This window comes from Panthera tigris, chromosome A2 (assembly GCF_018350195.1).
Source record: "Panthera tigris isolate Pti1 chromosome A2, P.tigris_Pti1_mat1.1, whole genome shotgun sequence".
Lineage (NCBI taxonomy): Eukaryota > Metazoa > Chordata > Mammalia > Carnivora > Felidae > Panthera > Panthera tigris.
This window is the reverse complement of record NC_056661.1, coordinates 6165439-6176113: the sequence shown is the minus strand read 5'-3', so window position 1 is coordinate 6176113 and position 10675 is coordinate 6165439.

Here is a 10675-nt window from a genome sequence, read left to right as displayed (position 1 = left end):
ACGTGCTTTGTGTGCTACGTGTGCCTACTGGGTGCGCAACAGAGCCTGGCTCCCAAAGGATGCCCTGCGCAAATACGCAGGCACATGTGGGCGCACACGCGTGCACGGAGCTCACAAACTTTCAGAGACTCCCAAGCATGACCCTACTGTGTGTTCAGCTGAGGCTGCACAGAATGAGCCAGTCCCGACGGTGCGCGGAGACCTGTCCCCAGGGGTTCTCAGTCACCGTCTTGGTGTGTCTAGACTGTGGAGCCAAACTGCCAGGTGTGAAACCCCAGGCTTGCTTCTTACTGGTGGCCTCAGGCTTGTGGCTGAAACTCTGAGCCTCACCTGCTCCACCTGTGAAGTGACGCTGGTAGTAAGTGCCCCATCAGATGCCACTGCTACTGTCACTACAGCTGTCCCTACTGGGCTCTAGCCTGGGCCTGAGCCCGGGCCCCTCGAGGCTCCCAGCCGGCGCCCCTACTGTGTGCTGAAGGCCTTTTGGGGGCTCCCAGTCACTGCCTTTACCACATGCCGTTAAGTGCAACATTCGGTGGCACCGTTGTGCAGCCATCCCCACCGTCCCGCTCCAGAACTTTCTCACCCGAAACTGAAACTCCGCTCCAATTAAGCACTGACTCCCCCTCGCCCAGCCCCAGCACCCACCAGCTACTTTCTGTCTCTATGGGTTTGACTCCTCCAGGGACCTCATATAAATGAAATCAGATAGTATTTGTCCTTCGGTGTGACTGACTTATTTCGTTAAGTATGACGCCCTCAAGCATCATCCGTGTAGCAGGCATCAGAACGTCCTTCCTTTTTAAGACTGAATGATACTCCGTTGTACGGATGGATCACGTCTTGTTCATTTGTTTACCTGTCAGTGGACGCTCCTGGCCGCTTCCACCTTGGGGGCGTTGTGAGCAACGGTGCCATGAACACGGGCATACACATATCCCTGCTTTCACTTCCGCAGAGTGTGGACCCAGAAGTGGCATTGCCGCGTCATACGGTCATGCTTGGTTTAACTTTTTGAGGAACTGCCACACTCTTCTTCACGGTGGCTATACCACTTGACCTTCCCACCAGCAACACACCGGCCTTGGGAGGTTTTTGAGTGGGGAATAGTCAGATCTGTGTCTCCAGAAGGGGGTGGCTCGCAAGGGACCAAGGAGAGATGACTGGGGCAGCGGACCCAGGGAGGGGAAGGAGGGACAAGGTCTGAGACATTCACAAGAAAATTTGCCAGAATCCAGAGTTTGATGCACACCGGGGGGCACGGCGCAGGGGACACCAAGGAGGACGAGGGCACCGTGGCATAGGTGACCAGGGAGGGGCCTCTTTGTCAAGATGGGACGTGGAGAAAGGAACAGGAGTGGGGGGTCATTCTGGGCTCTGTTCTGACCACGTTCAGTGTGAGGAGCTTGAGGGGCCGTCCGAAGGGAGATGGTGGAGGCTCTGGACCTTTGGGTTGGGGACTTAAGAGAGATTTGTGCTGGGACCAGTCAGAAGCACCAGGGCAGTGGTGGAGATTGATGACATGGGGATCGATGACGTTGTCCAGAGAGAGGCTGTGCCGAGCGAGAACAGCCCTGGGGCTCATGTATACACTGTCTTCTAGATACTTATCTGAAGCTCCCTTCCTCGCCTTGAAGGGGCCCAGGGACGGCTGGGGTGGGCCGAGCCCCCTAACAGTGACTCTGTGGGCTTGGAGAGCACTCCTCTTCCAGGCGGACCCAGGGCGAGCTGGAGTTGGGCCGGAGCTCCCCACCGTCCCCAGGTATATTGCTTTGCTGCGGCCACCATAACAAAGTACCACAGGCTGGGGGCCTTCAACACAGACCTTTGTTTCCCAGTTCTGGGGTCTTTGAAGTCAAAGATTAAGGTGCCAACATAGCTGGGTTCTGGGGAAGGACTTTTCTGGGTTCCAGGCTGCCGACTCCCTGTCGTACCCTCGTTTGGCAGAGAGAGGGTGAGAGATCTCTCTGGGGTTTCTCTTATAAGGGCACTCGCCAATCCCACTCGTGAGGACTCCACCCTCGTGACCTCCCAGAGACCCCATCTGATGCCATTACATTGGAGGTCACCACTTCAACATACAAATTGGAGCAGGGGACACAAACCTTCAGTCAGGGAGTCGAATGCTCTGTTGTGCCAATTCCCGGATTATGTGAAGGAGAGAGCTGTCTTTCCTGGGCTTTGGCTCACATGATTTTCCTACTGCTTCTGAAATTAATCATCACAAACTTGGTGCTGAAAGCCACACGTGTTTATTATTTTACAGTTCTGGAGTTCGTAAGTTCAAAATGGGTCTCTCTGAGCTAAAATCAAGGTGTCTGCGGGGCTGCATTCCTTCTGGAGGCCTTAGAGGAGAATCTGTTTTCTTGCCTTTCCATCTTCTGGGGGCACCTGCATTCCTTGGCTTGTGGCCGCATTGGAAGCCAGAGGTGGCTGGCTGCATCTTTCTTGTGTTGCATCACTCTGACCTCTGCTTCCAGTCTCCATCTCCTTCCCTGACTCTGACCCTCCTGCCTCCCTCCTGTAGAGACGCTTGTGATGACATTAGGCCCACGTGGGTAATCCAGGATCATCTCAAGATCCTCAGTGTAATCACTTCTGCAGAGTCCTTTTTGTCAGGTAGGGGGACATTCACAGGTTCTGGGGACTAGGGTGTAGGCATATTTGGAGGAGGCGGGCATTATTTTGCCCAAGCACACGGGCTGATCCGATAGAAGACCTTCAATAATTAGTCATTTTTGACATTCTGACTATTCGTATCTGGAACACCAGAGCCTCGAAGGTAGGGAACTTCATCTCCTGTACCCCATTGGGAACCTGGTCTCAGGGTGTCAGCACCATGGACAGCGAGAGAGCTGTCCCGGGTGCTGATAAGTCCCCCTGTCTCTACCTTCCCATCCAAGACCGTGACATCGCTGTCCTCAGCAAATCTCTAGGTTTTAAGAGGCACACTAAGCTGAAGATTCAGTCCAAGGTTGCCCCTTGTCAAAATCTCCATCCTAATGGCCTTTCCCTCCACCCTCACCCATGCTGTTCCAATTACACCAGCATTCTTTCTTTTTCTCAAACTCTCCTGCCTTCAAGCCCTCTGCTTTTCAGTCTTTGTGTAGCTGAATAAGTCTGTTCTCAAATATCACTCCTTCAGACTGTCTAAAGCTACTGTCTAAAGTAGCTTTCCCACCCCCGCCTGCCCCGTTTCCTGGCTTTTATTTATTTATTTTTTTAACGTTTATTCATTTTTGAGAGACAGAGACAGAGCATGAGCGGGGAAGGGGCAGAGAGAGAGGGAGACACAGAATCCGAAGCAGGCTCCAGGCTCTGAGCTGTCAGCACAGAGCCTGACGCAGGGCCTGAGCCCACGAACTGAGAGATCATGACCTGAGCCAAAGTTGGACGCTCAACCAACTGAGCCACCCAGGCGCCCCAAAATCACAATCTCTATCCACAGTTGTTTTACTTGTTTATTTAGTTGTGTATATCTGTCTGAATAAGACACGCTTGAATAGAAGTTCCATCACTGGGGAAACTTTGCATAAAAGAGCTCCTGGCTCATAGTAGCTGCTCAATAAGTGCTTGTTGAATGAACCCAAGTTCTGGAGATAAATCAAAGATGCTTGAGGTGTCTCCCACTCTGTTGGGAGTCTTGGCACCCCACCCTGAGACCACATAGTTTCCCCTTTCCTTTAAGCACAAATTAACACCATCAGCAGCAATAACAATAACAATGAGCTTATGGGAAAATTGCTATAGATCAGGCCTTGCACTGATGCATGCATGTTCTCTCTGAATTCCTACAGTAGCTCTATGGAGGGCGAGTTATTATCATCCCATTTTATAGGAGAGAAAACAAGCTTCTGAGGGGCTTAAGTTACACAGTTGTTAATAGATGTAGCCAGGATTCATATTCATAAGCTTACTCAGCACCCAATGTTATTTCCTCTGGAGGTAGACTTGTTGAGATTTCCATTTAAGGCTGCAATCCTGGGGGCAGCACTTAATCCTCAGGGAAGAAGTCCTCCATGGACCTAGAAGGAACTCCCTGATCACTAGAGCCTAAGATGCCCCAAGCCTCACCAACTTAGACTGGCATCAATCTTTCCTACTTTTTCTCACCGATCCTGGGCAGGATGGGACTGCTGGCACCTCGAAGCTGGAATGGAGCCTGCTATGGTCTGAATTGTGCCCCCCTCCCAAATGTATATGTTGAAATCCTAACCCTCAGGACAACAGAGTGAGACTCTATTTGGAGATAAGATTTTTAAAGAGATAATAAGCCAAAATTAATCAGTCATGACTAGTGTCCTTATAAAACGGGGACATTTGGACACTAGGACAGATATATAGAGGGAAGACAACGTGAAGACACAGGGAGAACATCAACTACAAAGCCAAGGAATGCCTGAGTCCACCAGAAGCTAGGAAAGCGGCATCGGACAGATGCTCCCTCACAGCCCTCAGAGGAACGAACCCTGTTAACTTGGATCTCCGACTTCTAGCCTCCAGAACTGGGAGACAATAAATTTCTGTTGTTTAAGCCACCCGCTCTGTGATCCTTCATTATGGAAGCCCTACCAAACTAATATAAAGCCCTCGGCTGGACCCAGGTACCATGATGTGGATGGGATGGTGTCTCTGCCAGGATAAATTAGAATATGCTGCTGTAAAAAATGACCCCAAAGTCTTGGGGGCCTAAAACCATACAAGATTAATTTTTTTGCTCTCAAGATGTATCTATTACAGATCATCTAGGGATTCTTTCCCATGTGCCTCACTCCTCACCCCACGTGATGAAACAGCCACTATCTGGAATGTTTCAGATCACTGTAGCGTAGGAAATCTCTGGGGGGTCTTGCATGGCAATTAGATACTCTGGCTGGGAAATGATACATTTCCACTCACTACTCATTGCTCAGAACAAGTCACATGGCCTTACTCAACCATGAGGGGGCAGGAAAGAACAGCTCTGCTGTGCACCAAAAAGAGAGAGCATTGGAAATCTTTGGAGAAATCATTCATCACTTAAGAGTTAGTGGGGCTTCCAATGGAGCTTCTTGGGCGGTCCAGACTACTTCTCCCTGGTTCTAGAGATTAAGGCTCAGCTAATGCTAAGAAATCTTGGGGTTCCAGTGAGGGCCTGGGTTCTGGATCAGGAGGTTTACCTGAAGCTCAGGAGCTGACCCAGTGGAGTGGGAGCAGAGGAGACCGATGGAACCAAGCTAACAAGAGGGTTTGCTTTACATGTTTCTGGCCAGCTCTCTGAAAATGGCCACATAGAGGTCAGAACCCCAGGACATCTGGAAAGCTGAGTTAAAGGGTCTCTCCTGTATGGAACGATCTCCTAGGATCTCTCCCTCCCCCAAAATAAAAACAGATGTCCACCAAAATCTTGTCCACAGAGGTTCATCTGAGCATTATTCATAATAGCCAATCAGATGCCCACCCACTGATGAACAAATGAACAACCTGTTATACCCACACAATGGAATATTATTTGGCCACAAAAAAGAAGTGAAGTACAGACACATGATACAATGTGGATGAAACCTGGAAACTTCATGCTAAATGAAAGAATGTAGGGGCACCTGGGTGGCTCAGTCGGTTGAGCATCCGACTTGGGCTCAGATCATGATCCACATTTAGCGAGTTCGAGCCCCGCGATGGGCTCACTGCTGTCAGCACAGAGCCCACTTCAGATCCTGTGTCCTCGCTTCTCTCTCTGCCCCTCCCCGACTCGCACCCATGTGCACCTGTGCATGCACACACACACACTCTCTCAAAAATAAATAAACGTTAAAAAAAGAAAGAATGTATAGTGTGATAACTTGATATACCCATACACTGTGAACGGATCCCCCACTGAGTTAATGAACATATCCATCACCTCACATGTTTACCATCCCCCTCTCTGGTGAGTACATTTAAGTTCTACTCTTGGCAAATTTCGGTTGTAAAATACAGTGTTATTAGCTATAGTCTTCATATTATATATCAGCTCCTCAGACCTTATTCATCTTAGAACTGAAAATTTGTGCCCTTTTACCAACCTTTCCCTATTTCCCCCCATCTCCCAGCCCCTGGCAACCACTTTTCTCTTCTCTGTTTCTATGAAGTCAACTTCCCCCTCCCCCACCCCAGGTTCCACATGTAAGTGATGCCTTGCAGTATTTGTCTTTCTCTGGCTTATTTTGCTTAGAATAATGCCCTGCCATTTCATTCATGTGGTTACAAATGACAGGATTTCTTTCTTCTTAAAGGACAAATCAAGTGGCTCAGTGGGTTAAGCATCTCACTTCTGTTCAGGTCATGATCTCGCAGTTTGTGAGTTTGAGCTTGAGCCCCGCGTCTGAGCTGACAGCTTGGAGCCTGGAGCCTGCTTCCGATTCTGTGTCTCCCCCTCTCTCTGCTTCTCTCTCTCTCTCCCAAAAATAAACATTAAAAAATAAAGGATATATAATATTCCATTGTATATATACACTATATCTTCTTTATCCATTCATCCATCCATGGACACTTGGGTTGTTTCCATACCTTGGACATTGCAAATAATGCTTCAGTGAACATGGGGGGGGGGTGCAGATATCTCTTTGAGATAGTGATTTCATGTTCTTTGGGTAGGTCCCTAGAAGTGGAGTTCCTGGGTCATAGGGTAGTTTTACTTTTAATTGTTTGAGGCAACTCCATCCTGTTTTCCATAGTGGCTGCATCACTGTACGTTTCCACCAAAGTGCACGAGGATTCCCTCTTCTCCACGTCCTGTGTTGGAAACGTTTTCGCGCTGATAGTGGTGATGGTTGCAGACCTCTATGAATACACTAAAGTCCACTGAATTGCTCACTTTCACCGGGTGAATTGCACGGTGTGTGAATTAGATCCACGGACTCAAGGGAGTGGAAACAGGGACCTGGATTTTCTCAGAGTTGAGGGAGCGTCTGCCCCTTGCCAGCCAGGTAACTCAGATTTCTCACCTGTGTCTTTTACCTAGTTTTAGTCCCTGACTCAGAGGGTTGCTTTATGATTAGAATAAAATGAAATACAGCTCCGCACAAGAGGGGACACATACACACGCACCCTGAACTGTCCTGGATCAGCTTCTTATTTCTCTGCCACCAGGGGGCAATCTTGCTGTGATATTTGGGTGTCGTGCCCCTGGGAGTGAAGACTTCAGGGGCGGGGCTTTCTTCTGCCGGCTGGGGGAGGTTCAGGGTGCAACAGTTGGCTAACTCCTTGCTTTTTTGGCCTTCGTGGTAAACGTTTCCTGGGGAGGGGACGCTTTTTCTCATCATAAAATGACTGCTGGTGTGTTTAAAATAAATTTAAAAAACAAATGAAGCATAAAAATAAAGGTACTATGTGTTCATCAAAATATGAAAGCACATAACCTTTGACCTGGCCACTCTCCATCCGACAAGGGAGCCCACAAACATATGTGCCTAATGATACGTGCGCTCATCACCGCCCAGCTTGCAATGATGCCATTGCCTGTAGAAGTGAAACGTGGCAGACCGTCTCCAAGACTGACAACAGGGGCATAGTTAGGCAAATTAGGGCACGGCATGCTATGGGAACGTTCTGCAGCCATTAAAAAGAATGAGACAGACCTATATTCACCGACATGGAAAAATCCCTGTGTACCTGCTCCATGGGAAAAGAAAAAGCCACGTAACGTTAACTATAGTATGATTGCATTGATGTTGGAGAACGTGGATGTATACAAGTGTGTCCGCGCATTAAACACCCTGAAAATCTCTTCCAAACAGTTGACAGTGGCTCCTTCTTATGAAGAAGAGGCAGGGTGAGAGTTTAAGGGGGGGGAGGGTGGATTTCTTTTCTGTTACTTGAGCCTTTTACAGTGAGATTGTGTTGTTTTGTTACTTTTTAAAGCCCCAGAAAATATCTTGTTAGATATTCTTTTAAAGCAGGACCCCTCCCCCTCTCCCCTGTCCCCCTCCACGGCTGCATAGTTATGCAACCTGGTCTTTCCTGCTGGGCGTTTAGGTTGGTTGCAACTTTTCACACTTTTACAGGAAATTGGGATGAATATCCATGTTTGTTCATCTCTGTGCCTCCGTGATGAACTCTTTATGTCTCTCCCAATTCATCAGTGAAGAAATGAATGAACGAGCACAGATTTATTGTTTCTCTGCTTGTGTTCTTAGAAAAACATCTCAGATGTGGAAATACTTGATCCAAAATATTGGTTTTGTTATAGTTCTTGATGCATTTTGACAAGTTGCCCTGGAGAAAGTAATATACATCCCTGGGAATGGGTGCAAAGTCTTGCCTCCTAGAACACTTGAAAACACCAGGCAGGATTGCAATTTTAGAATATCTATAGATGCAATTGAAGAGACACTAGCTCACATTCATGTAGTGGTATTATTGTGCCAGGTTCCATTCTAAGTGTTTCACATGTATTTTTTAATTTATTGTGTACAACAATCCTACTTTGCTCTTTGCTTTATTAGTAAACTGAGGCACAGGATGGAGTGACTTGGTTGATGGTCTGATTTTTTAAAAAATTTATTTATTTATTCTTGAGAGAGAGAGAGAGCAGGGGTGGGGCGGGGGAGGAGGAGCAGAGAGAGACAGACAGACAGAATCCCAAGCAGGTTCTGTGCTGTCAGGGTGGAGCTCAAACCCGGGAACCTTGAGATGAGCCAAAATCAAAAGTCAGACGCTCAACCGACTGAGCCACCCAGGTGTTCCAATGGTCTGACTTTTAAAAATTTTTTTTTAATGTTTATTTATTTTTGCGACAGAGAGAGACAGAGCATGAGCAGGGGAGGGGCAGAGAGAGAGGGAGACACAGAATCTGAAGCAGGCTCCAGGCTCTGAGCTGTCAGCACAGAGCCCGACACGGGGCTCGAACTAACGAACTGGGAGATCATGACCTGAGCCGGAGTTGGACGCTTAACCGACTGAGCCACCCAGGTGCCCCATCCAATGGTCTGACTTTTTAAATAAGAAGCCCAGGGGCACCTGAGTGGCTCGGTTGGTTAAGTGTCCAACTTTGGCTCAGGTCATGATCTCATGGTTTGTGAGTTCGAGCCCCATGTCGGGCTCTGGGCTGACAGCTCAGAGCCTGGAGCCCGCTTCATATTCTGTGTCTCCCTCTGTCTGCCCCTCTGCTGCTTGCACTGTTTTGTTTTGTTTTGAGATTTAAGTAGCCTCTACACTCAACATCCGGCTCGAACTCACATCCGGCTCGAACTCACATCCCGGAGACTAAGAGTCGCACGCTCCCTCCCCTCCCCCCGTTCCCCTGACTGAGTCAGCCAGGCACCCCTTAACTTTTCTATAAAGGGCCAGTCTTCATTGCTCTGCTCTGCTCTCGTAACTCAAAAGCAGTCAGACAACATGTAAGTCAGTGGGCGTGGCTGTGCTCCAGTAGAACTTTATTTATGGACACAGGGAATTTTGAATTGCATATAATTTTCAGGAATTGTCAAATATTCTTCTTTTGATTTTTAAAAATCAATTAAACGTTTATTGATTTTGAGAGAGAGAGAGAGAGAGAGAGAAAGAGACAGTGTGAATGGGGGGGGGGGTGGGCAGAAGGAGAGGAGAGAGAATCCCAAGCAGGCTCCACACTGTCAGCACAGAGCCCAGTGTGGGGCTCGGTCTCACAACCCGTGAGATCATGACCTGAGTCAAAATCAAGAGTCGGTCGCTTAATGGGCTGAGCCACCCAGGCACCCCGGATTTTAAAAATTATGTGAAAATGTCGGGAGGGGCCTGGGTGGCTCAGTCGGTGAAGCATCCGACTTCAGCCCAGGTCATGATCTCGTGGTTTGTGAGTTCCAGCCTCACATGGGGCCCTCTGCTGTCAACACGGAGCCTGCTTCAGATCCTCTGTCCCCCTCTCTCTCTGCCACTCCCCTGCTCGCATGCGCACTCTCTCCCTCTCTCAAAAATAAACATAAAAAATAATCAAAAAAATAAAAATTATTTTAAAATGTCAAAACCATTCTTAGCCTGCAAGCCATGCAAAAAAAAAAGCATTGAGTCATACTTTACCACCCCTGTTTTAGATATTTCCTATATACTAAAAATGTTCCACCCATTGTCAGTTACATTGCAAATATTTTCATTTTCATTTTCATTTATTATTTTAATAAATATTTTAGTAATATTTAATAATAAATTATTTTAAATTTTTAATGTTTATTTTTAAGAGAGAGAAAGAGCATGAGCAGGTGAGGGGCAGAGAGAGAGAGAGAGGGAGACACAGAATCTGAAGCAGGCTCCAGGCTCCGAGCTGTCAGCACAGAGCCTGACGAGGGGCTCGAACTCATGGACCACGAGATCATGACCTGAGCCAAAGTCAGATGCTTAACTAACTGAGACTCCCAGGTGCCCTTATTTTGAGTTACTTTTTATATATGGTGTGAGGTATGGATCTAGGTTTATTTATTTATATATATTTGCATATAGATGCATCGTTGTTTCCATACCATTTGTCAAAAAGACTATCCTTTTCTCATTGAGTTACCTTGACAGCTTTATCAAAATCAATTGATTATATTTGTGTGGGTCTATATTTTATGGGCTCTTTATTCCATTGATATATATGTTTACCTTATACCTGTAACTTTATATCTTGATACCAGGTAACTTAAATCCTGCAATTTCATTCTTTTTCTTTTTTTCTTTTTTAAAAGTTTATTTTGTTCTA